At 37.7% G+C, this 13,364-nt stretch overlaps 1 long non-coding RNA gene across 1 annotated transcript; it reads right to left on the reverse strand.

Moving 5' to 3' along the window:
• Positions 1-517: 517 nt before the first annotated feature.
• LOC121986439 lies at positions 518-9,898 on the reverse strand. Its single transcript, XR_006113416.1, has 3 exons — positions 9,164-9,898; positions 2,071-3,983; positions 518-1,971 (listed from the first exon to the last, which is right to left on the reverse strand). It is a non-coding gene; the product is annotated as an uncharacterized LOC121986439 (long non-coding RNA).
• Positions 9,899-13,364: the final 3,466 nt, after the last annotated feature.

Below are 13,364 nucleotides of genomic sequence, written 5' to 3' on the forward strand. Positions count from 1 at the left end.
TAAGCTGAGGTGCCACTCGGTCAGGATATAACCAGCTTGACCGTACAGAATGGTATTACTGACTTGTCCTTCACTCGACTTTACTATTGTCGGGAAGACGCATTGTCTCCGATGGGACATAACGGCCGATCAGCAAGAGCAACGAGCCAGGTAACTTAGTATTTGACTCTTAACCTCAGTTGCAAGTTACAGGGGACACCCGTTTGGAGGTTATGGTCGGCCTTTCACGTCCAACCAGCTTTGTAGGCCCATTCAGCCATCCTTGCTTGGTCCGACTGTGATCCGGCTCCATCAATCCACTCAATCCGACTTTGATCTGCCTCCATCAATCCACTCAGAAGATACGAGCCATCGATCAATCTATAGATGAAATCAAAAGCAGTTCAAACCCACGGAATAAGTTAAACAATCCTAAAAGAATTGCCCTAAGAGCTAGCGTCTCTTGAACCGTCAGCAAAACTGATGACTCCTGAATAACAGAATGACTAGCAGAAAGCAAATTTACTTGTGCTTCAAGTTCAGTTGCTCAAAAACAGAGCTGTATTTAAGCGATAGCTGCATCAGTCAAACGTCATGATTCACCACAAAGCATTGCTAGGGTGACACAACTAGTAGACTACTTGACGTACAAACACACAAATGCAGTGACCATAATGATCTTAGAGGGACTTGAGGATCTCTTCTGCATCGGAAATGGTGAATGCTCCTCCTTCAATGTTTGCAACCTTCACCACGAGGTTATCGACAAGGAGAGCAAACCTTTATCTGCGAGATCCAATTCCAAGCCAAGAGCATGGGTGTAGATTGCAAAGCCATCAGCTAGGAATTTCACATGCTTATTGTCGGGATATGTCTTTGCCCACGCCTTCATAACAAAGGGGTCATTTGCTGCAAGATTTTACACAAATAAAAAAGAGCTCCAATCGGTTAAGTGTGTGGGTGATGCATATGTTTGAGGTTCATAGAGGTTCCCGATTAACTTGACTGGAAATATTGATATTGAGGAATTAATTCATTGTTGGAGGATTGAAGTTAATTAAAGCTGTTTTAAGATAGAATTTTCATGCCATCTTTCAGTTAATTTAAATTGTGGAATAGCTTGGTTGATTAGCTGAATGCTCTACCATTGAGAAGCACAATTTATTAAAGGAGATTTGGAAATTTTAGAAACTGGAATTGTTTTGTTTGGAGCTGAATTGATGAGTACTGAGCTAGTTGGATTGTTTCAATGAGATGAGCTTAGTTTCTGAGAGAGTTGCATGTCTATAAAGTCGTTCTTTTTGAATGTCTACAGAAGCTAGTGTAGGAGAGAATTAGAAACAAAAAGGGCAAAGTATGAATCTGAAATCTGCATGCTGAGTGAAGAGCCCTGATTACTGGAAGTGCAATATCTGAATTGTCTTTGCTGTGCTGTGAAGAATTTTAAACTGTGAGCTAATTGTGGGTATCTCCCCATTTTTATGCAAGGAGTGGATCCTAAGCTGCAACAAATTGTAAGAGAGATCTTGAATTGAAACCAGAACAAGAAAAGAGAAAAACTGGATCTGATTTCTGAATTTGGAGTTGCTGGAAGAAGTTTGTGCTAAATGAGAATCTTTGTAGTTGAGATACATCTCAAGTTAAGAAGGTCATGGAAGTATAGTTGACATCAGTGAGCTATTGTGGAGACAGAAGAAATATGGCGCACAAACAGAAAACAGAAATTGACAGGAATTCAGAAAATTCTGCAACTTAGAATCTGAAAGGTGTTCGAGGCAAATGTTCATGATACTTTTGACCAGAACACGAACCTTGATTGAGCTATGAATTCATGAGTTGTAGAGATCGAATCCATATAGAGACCTCTTAATTGATGATGGTAGCATTGCTGAAATTCTGGAGCAACAAGACAGTGATACAAAGAATATGTATCAAGACAAGCTGAGTTTCTGAAATTATGTTCTTTCCCTTGCAGTTGCTGAAGAAACTTATCTGTTAGTGTGAGGAAGGTTAACATTTGTGATAAGATCAAAAATTGTTAGTATGAATTCCAATAAAGTTGTACTTGTTAGTACTAGAACCATCCATCACCTTGAATTGAAGAAAATCTGCTGGAAACTGCAGTGCAGAAATCAGCAGGTTGGTATGAGTTTCAAGAGATGATTCTGGAATTGGTTGCAGCAGGTATTTCCTCAAAGCCCTATTTAGTGCCAAGTTAATGTGTTGATTCTGAATAGCCGAAATTGGAATTCAACTTCTTATTAATCCAGTGCTAAATGAGAGACAATGATGAATTGAGATCTCTACAACTCGAGTTAAAATTACCTTATCTCTCAAATGTTGAAACTTAATCCAGGGAGTGTGATTTCTGAAACTGAATTCAGGAACTCTGAACAGCGGTTCCTACTCTTGCATTGTCAATTTGAGGTGCTATCATTTATATCAAGGCCACTCTTCTAGAATTTAAGAAATCATTTTCCAGAATCTGAACTTTAAAGTGCAGAATTCAGAATTGTGTTGTGCTATGACATCAAATTTTGTTTGCTCCTTTAACCATGCAAGGATGAGTAAATTTCTACAGCAAATCAAGATATAAGAACCACCAAAACATTGGGGAGATAAAAATTAGAAACAAGAATTTGAGAGCTTCGAATATGTGAAAGGCTGAAACTATGAAAGACAGAAATTGGGAATTCAAGTCTGAATTGTGCATCAATTCTATTTGGGTCTTTGCCTATGTAATGTGGGTACACACTCCCCCAAGCCCTTTAAGAAATGAATGTCAACTGAAAACACTACAACTCACAGAATCAATCTGATTTCTGTTGCTCAATCTTAAAAAAATCTATGAGTAGCTGTGAACTCAGTTTTAAGGAGCTGTTGATGTTTCAGAACTTTGTTTTGATTCATAAGTATTCAAGATGGATAAAATTTTATGTGTGGGGGGAAGGTTGCAATTGCTCAAGGATTTTAAAAACTTAGTTGGTTTTTCATGGGTGCGGATTTAAGGTGGTGGGCAATTGCAAGGAAGTGAGCTGAAAAAAACTGAATATGAAATAAGTAAACAGAGAAGGGCCGAGAATGTTTTTTGGTGCCAATTGTGATTGATGTTTCTGCTCAGCATAGTTGGGAGTTCAATATCCTGTTTATTTAGTGTTAAATGAGATTCCTGGATAAGCTCAATTCTTCATGATTCAAACCAAAACTCCTTGAAATTCAGATTTCTGAAATTGGAATCTGAGAAATCAGATGCCCAGAAATCAGTTTTGTTTCTGAATCGATCTTTTCAAATCCAGTTCCTGTCATGTGAAATACAGAGATATTATATGTTAGGAGATCTTTAATGTTTTAGATGGATTCATGAGTGTTGATCTTTGATTTTTGAGCATTATATGGAAGTGACAAGAGTTCTTCATTTGTACGATTTACTGAAACTGCTGGAACATGATTAAGTGCTTAAATTGCTGTGAGTTGGTTGGTTTGTTTTTCATCCATACAAATATAAAGAAACAGTAAAATGTATTTACTACCAAGGATTTTTGAATTCTGTTTTTACTACATTTCTGTCAAAGAGCAAGGCAGTGGTCTATTGGATCTTTGGGGCTAAGCAAGGTTCATTGGTTACTAAATTAGTGGGCACATTTCAGTGAATATGTGTAGCTGTTGGGAAGCAATAAGTGAAGTGGTTCATTGCATGATAAAGAGTATAGGGTACATAGGGCATGAATAGAGGTAATCTATTGCGTGCCAAGTGTTTACATAGTTTCTGATCAGTGACAAACCCAATCTTGAGATTCCTGAAATCAGTGTCTTGATACCATGTGCTTTGGGGAGATCTTTGATCATAGCCAGACTAAAGGGAGGTTCTTGCTATCACATTACCAAATGGTATTGCATTCCATACAAGAAACTACATGATTTAGTCCTGGACTTCCTATGAATTGCTGGAATTGCTGATTTCCATAGACCAGAATCCAAACTTGAAATTTCTGCAACATCTGGTTCTGCAGAAATGAAACCAATGTACCAACAAGTACATGTTTAGTGTCAAACCTCTATGCTATTTTTGATTAGTAGCATCACGAGTATCAAGTATTTGGATAGCATGATGTGTTGCATTGTCCGAGACAGAGAAGTGTGAGGTGATTTGAGATTATTTTAGTTTCCAAATTCTGGAATTGAAGTGTAAAAAAAAACAGTAGCAATGAAGAGTATCAAGTTGAGGCGACATTGTATCAAGATTTTTAGATAACTATCCAATTGAAGAAGAGTTTAGCTTAATCTTTTGTTTACTCAGTGACAAATAATATTCGTCTCTTTTCACATTAGTTAGTCTACTCATCAAGTTTATTCTTTCAATACTCTCATTTATTCATTGATTCCTTGCCCTTTGCCATTTTCTTCACTTCACTTAATTCTTTTTGATTCCATTGCAATTCACAAAAAATCCTTTTGATTCATGTATACCATATTTTATGGTAATGGAGAACTAAAAAATAAGTAAGCTTATGGTAGTAAAATGTTGTGACATTGAGTGACCTCCACTTATACATGTCTGAGTGTGAGAGTTAGAATTGGTGAATACCTTGTAAGATTGCATTTTTGCTTAGTTTTTCAATTGAATTGAAACCATCATATCTACTGAATGACATTTGGATTGATTTCATGATTGTTTATGATCTTTAAATGACCTTAGTTAATTACCTTTTATCATCTTCTAGGTATTGCTGCAGAAATGTTAGGGAGATGATTTGCAGTTGTTTTCTTTTATTAGTTTTACTTGACGGACATGCAAGAATAAGTGTGAGGGAATTAATAACCATCATTTTACCACAATATTTTAATTCATAAATACATGCTTTTATGATATGCTCATAGGTTAAACTCATATTTGCATCACATTTTATGAATTGCATTTATTCTTAAACTTAATTGCAAATTATCTCATTATTGCGATATTTGATGCTAATATTCGAATATGATCTTTGTAGGCATCAAAGGACAAGGACTCAATCAGATCAGACGAGATTTGAACTCAAATCTAGGGCTAATAGAGGAGAGCCAATAAAGAACTAACTTGGACCGTGCAATCAAGATCAGAGATCTGAGCCATTCAGCATGATCTGGTTCATCCAAGCCAAGGGAAAGCAGATCAGAGCCATTGATCAAGATCTGAAGCTTTTGATCTAAATCTGAAGTGATCCAGCCGTTAGATGAGATCTGAAACATTCTTAGCCGTTCATTCAGATCTGAGATGAGTTCAAATGAGAAGCTACAATGTTGGTTTTCATTCGTCAATTGCTACAGGGAGAATCCCATCAAAATAGAGGGCGTGAACCTAGTCCGACGATCCCGATCCATTCCACCGTTGGCGAGCAATGGAGGTCAAGGGCGCATCCCTTCCTCCAGTCATCATCCTCTCTACCGCCGGCGACGCCACTTCAACCAACTGATCTCCAATTCTGCCACGATTTCTGAGCGAAGAAGAAAAAGCTGAGAAGTGGAGCAATCTGGAAGTTTGATCCTGGTTCCTTTGACTTCCAACCGATGATCTCTTTCCGTCAAAGCTCCGACAACATCCAATTGGATAGGAGTGTTTGTTTCTATCTCTATTGGTTCTCGGTTGCTGCTATTGATTTCTGAGTTTCTGGATTCAAAACTGATGTTGTCACTGGATCACAATCGATCGGTTTCTCACTAACCTATGGGTGCTTGGAGTTCCTCCAGCTCACCTTGGTTCATCACTTCTCCCATATTTCATTCTTGCATTTCTGTTTTTCCCACCTTCCAGCTTAGTTTCTGTTTTCTTGGCTGTCTAGTTTCATTAGCTCGAATTGTTAGGGTTAGATGAAGGTTTAGATCTGTTCCCTTGCTTTCAACTCATCTGAATGTTTGCTAGCTCCTTAAGTGGAGATCTGAATTCGATCTTACGTTGGTTCATGAGTTATTTCTGGTTACTTTGCAATTGGATCTCTATTTACTGTTCTTGACGTTAAGTGGATCTGGATACGTTTTGCTTTTATTAGTTCTTGTTCCATTTGGTTCTATTCCTCTTCATGGATCTGAGTAGATCTCCTTCCATGTGACGAATGGTTGCTTGATCCCTCATGCATCTAAACTTTGAAATTGGGATTGTTCTAGTTTTGCTATTATTAGTCTCCATTCTGTTAATTCTAGTTGCTTCTCTTTAATGCAATTATCAAGTCAGTTTAGGCACCATTACTCATATTGTCTGCCACTCATTAGGTTTAGTTTCATTCTTGCATTGTCTTCATTTGTTAGATTTAGCTCTAAAAACCCAAAACCCCCATTTCCATATCAAAAACAAAAAAAAAAAACAATAACAAATCAATCCTAAGATATCATTATTGCTACATTCGTTGGGAGACGACTCGAGTCATCTCTATACTACATTAGTGTAGAATGAATTCGGTCACTTAATTCTTTTGATACCCATTTCACGAGAAAATCAAGTTTATCAGGTACCCTCCCTTCTCCCTCACTTTTTCTTATTCCCCCTCTCTCTCTTTGCCAATGTGTGTTCTTCTTCAGCTTCGAAGGTCTCCAACTTCGCAAAGATCACGGTGTTGGATTGTTATGCCGAGGATGTAAAGTTCTTTATGAAACTGAACGAGATCACAGAAATTCCTTCAACTATCTTTTATTTCAACGGGAATCACATCAACATGGGATTTGAGTAAATCTTTCATTCAATACCCATAGTAGGACAATTTCTCCTTAATGTTTTTATTTTATTATAGGAATGTAATTAATACTAAATGGATCGGAACATTCCAGACAAGAAGGATGTGATCGAAGTCCTATGTGTGAGAGTTTAAATTTTATTATCTCCTATTTTCACTTATTCATTAAACTGATTTATGTTTACTTTTAATAATTTAGTTTTTGATATCTCCAGACTATATATAATGGAGCAATTATAGGGTAGTCAACTATCAAATGTCAACTAACTCTTGAGAGAATTAGGAAATTCCATTTACTCTTTAATGAGATATGAGAGTTGTAACAATCTTTTATCCTCTTCTTTGTAGATGCATGTTCTTTTCACAGGTAGATTCTAGAACTTTCACATATATAACGCGTTCAATTACTGTTTTGTGCTTTTAGATTTTTATTTTCCCCTTTTTGTGAATGTAGACAAGGGAATTTAAAACAAAACAGTCTTCACGAAAAGGAAGATACACAAACAAGGTACTTAATTAGTCTTACTTTTCATGTTTTTGACATAATTTGAATGTTTCTTTAATCTATTTTTTTATTTAAGAGATCTTCAAATATTAGCAATTTATTTTATTAAATTTCCGTTGTCAAAGAACAAAATGGGTGGAGACATTACTAACATGTGTACCTATTTAGGCAGGGGTTGATGCTCCTATTATCATAAGTATATCTAAGAGGTTCTCAACTATCCATATAGGATAGGAGTGGACATCTCATCTCAATTCTCCCTTTCCCACAAGTTGTGCATATTTAGTCTGATGCATGATTAAAAGCCAAATGAGTCACCCACCCACAAAATCGATCCCCATTTATAGGGAATACCCCTACTCAAGCATGATCAAGACGTCATGAACCACTTATGTGGAATCATAGAAGCAAATAATCTAACATGGTTAATAGGAGTGGTATTGTCGGACAGGTAGATGAAGAGTTCAAGTGACATTGGTTTGAGGATAGATTTTAATCTTTCCCAACTTGCACACAGAATAGATTTTGAATCACATTAAGAGGCACGCCGATATTGGCAATATCAACATTAAAAGAGTTTATATGGCATTCTGAACTACTAGGAGCTGAGGTCACTATGAACTTCAATGTGTTTAGCGAGTCCAAACTCTCAGTTATCTAATTTATCAACCTCGTCACCTAATTTATCACTATGAACTTAATACTGGCTTCTAATGGCACAAAGAGATGTTTGGTCTTGTGACAGTAAGATAAGTTTCATAACATGAGCAACTTTTAAAATCTTCCCCTTCATGTAACTGTGGACTTGATTTAGAGCAATTAGGCGTCTACTGTCTCGGATCTAAGTGGCTTCTTCTTGATTATTCCTTGCATGTCACTGCTAATTAGTATAATATCATCATTATGCTCATACCATTGTGTGACGTACAAATTAGTCATATTTCTTGGACCCATCCCAGATTCTTAGACATACTTATGATAATAGGAGCATCAACTCTTACCTAAATGGGCACACATGTTGGTGATGTCTCCACCCATTCTGCTCTTTAAATGCGGAAATTTAATAAAATAAATTGCTAATATTTATAGATCTCTTAAATAAAAAAAATATATTAAAGAAACATTCAAATTATGTTAAAAACATGAAAAGTAAGACTAATTAAGTACCTTGTTTGTGTATCTTCCTTTTCGTGAAGACTATTTTGTTTTAAATTCTCTTGTCTACATTTACAAAAAAAGGAAAAATAAAAATCTAAAAACACAAAATAGTAACTGAACTTGTTATATATGTGAAAGTTCTAGAATCTACTCGTGAAAAGAACATGTATATGCAGAGACTCGTGAAAAGAACATCTCATTAAAGATCAAATGAAATTTTCTAATTCTCTCAGGAGTTAGGAATTAGTTGACATTTGACAGTTGACTGCCCTCTAATTGCTCGATTAGATATAGTCTAGAGAGGTCAAAAGCTAAATTATTAAAAACAAACAACAACCAATTTAATGAATAAGTGAAAATAAGAGATAATAAAATTTAAACTCTCACAATAGGAGTTTGATCACATCTTTTTGTTTGGGAATGTTCCCAATCCATTTAGTATTAATTACATTCCTATAATAAAATAAAAACATTAAGGAGAAATTGTTTACTCAAATTCCATGTTAACGTGATTCCCGTTAAAATAAAAGATAGTGTAGGAATTTCTATGATCTCATTCAGTTTCATAAAAAACTTTACATCCTCGGCATAATAATCCAACATTAAGATCTTCACGAAGTTGAAGACCTTCGGAACTGACCTACAGAGCTGAAGAACACACATTGGCAAAGAAAGAAAAGAATAAGAAAAGACCAGGGAGAAGGGAGGTTACCATGCTGCAAGGTTGGAACCGCCAACCCAGCGGCCCCACAAGTATGAGAGGGAGTAAATCACGGTGAATACGGGCCCAGCTATGACATTGGAGAAGGGAGGTTACCATGAGATAGAGCTCGAGGGAGAGAGCATCGTCGCCACAGTAAAATGTGAGGACAACCACCTTGTCCACGGGATCATAGATAAAGGACTCAATCTGTTGCTTCTTCTCTAGCAAGTTCAAGTCCTCCATCGCTTCTTTTTCTCCTGAGATGCTTGAGAAGACTTAATAACCGACTGACCTGGGGTTTAACTCATCGAGCTGGCTCGGCAGATTTTGCTCCATGCTCTGTTTTCTGCTTCTGGCGGCGAGGGAAGGAATCCTCCGGAATCACAGCCTGCTTGTGAAGCTTCCGGTCGAAACCACTCCTCTTCGTACTGTTTGCAGCTGCCATTAGTTGGCAATTTTGTATACCGACTCAAACAGCTCCCGCACCTCGTACGGTTGGTAGAAGATGGTGGACTCGAAAGGGACCCACGCCGGAGGCTCCTTGAACTGCTCGGGCGTCGTCCTGGCTCCCTCTCCTCCCATCAGCACCGATGGATGTCCGAAGAAGTTGAGCACCAAGCGTCGAAGAGGGAGACAAGGCGCATGGTGGAGGAGAGCAGATATCTCATGCTGGAAGGTGTCGAAGGCCTGGCGCAGCTAGGGCCTGAGGTCGTCGCCGTGCGAAAGGTGCTCACGAGGAGCTCGACGAAGCGGATGAGGGAGGACGGGCGGGGAGACGGCTGATGTTTGAGACGCCGTTCTCCGACTCCGATTTGGGCTGGGCGGCCGCGGCGCGGTGCGTAAGAGCAACTTGGCACTTAGGGTTTGATATAAACTGTATATTAATAAATTAAATTAATTCTCAGATAATTTAATATATTCTAATGAAATTATCTTCTTAAAATATCCTATAAATTTTATTTAAATTTTAAAAATTCTTAAATAAATTTTATATATTTATATTTATTTATTTTAATTAACTTTATTATTAATCAAATTGATAATATTATTACTTGATACGGTTAGTAATGGAGGAGCCCATGAGGAAAGGGTTAGAAAAGTCAAGGTCATATGACGGTCAAAAGTCAGGAGGATGTGGCAGTCAATAGTCAAAGCGACTTGGCGGTCAAATAGTCAAGCTGACGAGGCAGTCAGAGCTGAGCATAGGGAAGAGCCAGAGGCCTGACAGGCTTGTTGATCGAAGGGGCGAAGCAGTAGGAGAACGAAGAGAGACGACAGGCCTGCGGTGGAGGGCCAGGAAATACAAAGCGCAGAGTCGGGTCGGGATCGGCAGAGCTAAGCAGAGGCAACTCGAGCTACAGGCCTGCGGTGTAGGGCCAGGAAATACAAAGCGCAGAGGCGGGTCGGGATCGGCAGAGCTAAGCAGAGGCAACTCGAGCTACAGGCCTGCGGTGTAGGGCCAGGAAATACAAAGCGCAGAGGCGGGTCGGGATCGGCAAAGCTAAGCAGAGGCAACTCGAGCTACAGGCCTGCGGTGGAGGACCAGGAAATACAAAGCGCAGGATGCAGGTCGGGATCGGCGTAGCGGTGTATAGACAGCTTGGGCTGCAGGTCTGCGATTTGGAGGCCCGGAAATGCAAACCACGGGTGCAGACCAGTGCAGGTCACAGTGGATCGGAGGAGCTAAGTAGTACGGGTGCGGAGAATCTCAACGGTCCGTCAAGGAGAATCATTGCATATCAACAATGCGGGCGAAGGCGGAGGTTCCTAAAACGAAAAGATGCCCTCATAACCAGTAGTAGCCTGCCAGCTGTCCCTCACTACAAGACAAAACCCATGTGCGAAGGCGGAGGTTCATAAACAAGAAGATGCTTTCACAACCAATAACAGCGAGACAGGTGTCCAGTACTACACAACAAAGCCCGGTGTCTAATGTTTTTCTGACAGGATGACAGGTTCTGGAAAGCGAGGCGGGTGCATAAAAAGGAGGAGATTCCTCGTACGCGGGTACGCACACACACTCCCTCGTCACTTTTTTCCACAACTGTTTTTTTCTTCTTCTTCTCTCTGTTCTTTCTGGGGAAAAAGGACCTGACTTGAGCGTCGGAGGGTCTGATCCGGGGACTTTTTCCCTGGGTTTCGGTCTCTAACGTGAAGGGGGAGATTGTCTGAGTGTGTGCAGGAGCCTGCAGCAGCGTCAGCCTTCCGCGGGAGCTGAATCACCTACAACTTTCCGTCAACAACCGGGCCGCCTCGACCAGCCTCCGTCCAACTCAACCTCTGGACGAGATCATTACTAATCAAATTAATAATATTATTATTAATTTGATTATTAAACTTATTTAAATACGATTTCAAATTGAAAACTAGTTCTATATATAAAATCCATGTAGTGTCATAATCGTTTCGTGAAATAATATGGAAATAAATTAGGTTTGGAACTATGTATGAATACTATTTCCATTAAACTATATATGTTTTGAACAATAAAATTTTGGATTTAGATTTAAGCTATTTACCGACTAAAATAGATAAATTATGGATACATTCTACCATAGCACATCGGTCCTAATTCTTTTGTACCCGGAGTAAATATTTAACGGAGACGGCAAATACTATTTATATTTAAGGGGAAGAAGACCAATTTCAAGCACATCCATTGACTTATTATTTAAAAATATAATTTGGAGTAGCTTTACTCAATCTCAATATATATAGATTAATTATTTAAAAATATATATTGGTAAAAATACCAAAATTAGAATCGTCCATTTTCCCCATAATTATTTTTACCAAAAAATGCATATGGTTTCTAAGCATTTTAAAATATTTTTAACAATGTACAAAATTAATAATTACGTATAAACAAAATCACATCAACAATTTTACCGGTAACTGTAGCTTCTGGTACAGAAGAGGAGATGTATTACTTAGAAATTAAAAATATATCTCTCGTTCTTTCAAATTGAGTTAGACCAATATTTAATTAAAGTAAAACTGAATAAAAAGAAAGTACGAGACAATTAAATTTATTTAGAAAATTACTACTCCAAAGTAAAGAAAGTTTACTAAGATCTTTTTCTACAAACGAATCCTCAAAGGTTGAAAAGCCTAGTACATGTCTTGAATAGAAAAAAAATGTAGAATATGGAAAAAATATTGTGTTTTAACCCATAGGATCATGACTATATTTATAACTCACTGGTTGAAATAACCATTTTGATAACGTGGCACTCCCGGACGTCTGGACCCGATTCGAGCGCCCCTAGCTAGCGGTACAATTCTATAAGCTTCGCAACGACTTGAGGATAAAGTTTTATCCTTACTCGGATGCCTGGACTAATCGGGGCACTTGGAGTGTTGCTGACGTGGACTCGAAGGTTATCAAGTTTGCAACAGCTCAGCGAGGTGCCCTGATTCGTACTAGGGTGGTTCGAGTACCTGGAGTCCAAGCACCTAGACTTAATCCAAGCGCTTGGACAAGTCAACTTTGTGTTGGCTTCTTCGACTTCTGCTCCAGTCACTTTGGGTGATTTTCGGGCATCCATAGTTGAGCTCACTTGAACCTAACTCTGGCCTTATATCCTCGAACAGTCTTCCACTTCAGCTTCTCATTCCTCGGAAGCGTCGTGTGCGCCCTTCTCATTTCACCGGTGTATTCTTTCACAGCTTCTCGTCCCTCGAATGTACCAAGCCCATCGACTCGCTTCCTGTGTCATCTTTCTCGTCCGTTGTATTTTCTGCTCGACTTTTTGTGTTCCTAAGTCCATGCATACTTAGACATAAGACATTAAATACACAGAGCCTAATTTGAATAAGTTGATCATATCAAAATCTTTTGTTTGTTGTATATCAACATAAATTAAGTTAAGTTAATAAAATAAATAATAAAATAAGTAAATATGAATATTGTAATTCATTACAATAATTCTATAATTAAAATAAATCTTTACCTCCCGTAAACTTAATTTCTATTTACCTCTTTGATTATCTCAAAAACTAGTGTTATATAAAAAAAATTGAAAATTTTTCAAAGGTGACAAACTTTGAAATTTTTTTGAGAATTATTTTGTGAATATCTAAATTTATAAAAAGTAAAAATCAATTCTTGGCAAATTTATTTTTAAGTTTTGAAAAATACTAAAGAAAACTAGAGGTACATACAAAAAAAAATCTGAAAATTTTTTTAAGGGAGACAAAGTTTGAGAAAAAATTTCAAGAATTATTTTACGAATATCCAAAATTCTAAAAAGTAAAAATTCATTTTGGTAAAAATAATTTGAAAATTATTTTTAAGTTTCAAAAAATATTAAAA

This window comes from Zingiber officinale, chromosome 5B (assembly GCF_018446385.1).
Source record: "Zingiber officinale cultivar Zhangliang chromosome 5B, Zo_v1.1, whole genome shotgun sequence".
Taxonomy (NCBI): Eukaryota; Viridiplantae; Streptophyta; class Magnoliopsida; order Zingiberales; family Zingiberaceae; genus Zingiber; species Zingiber officinale.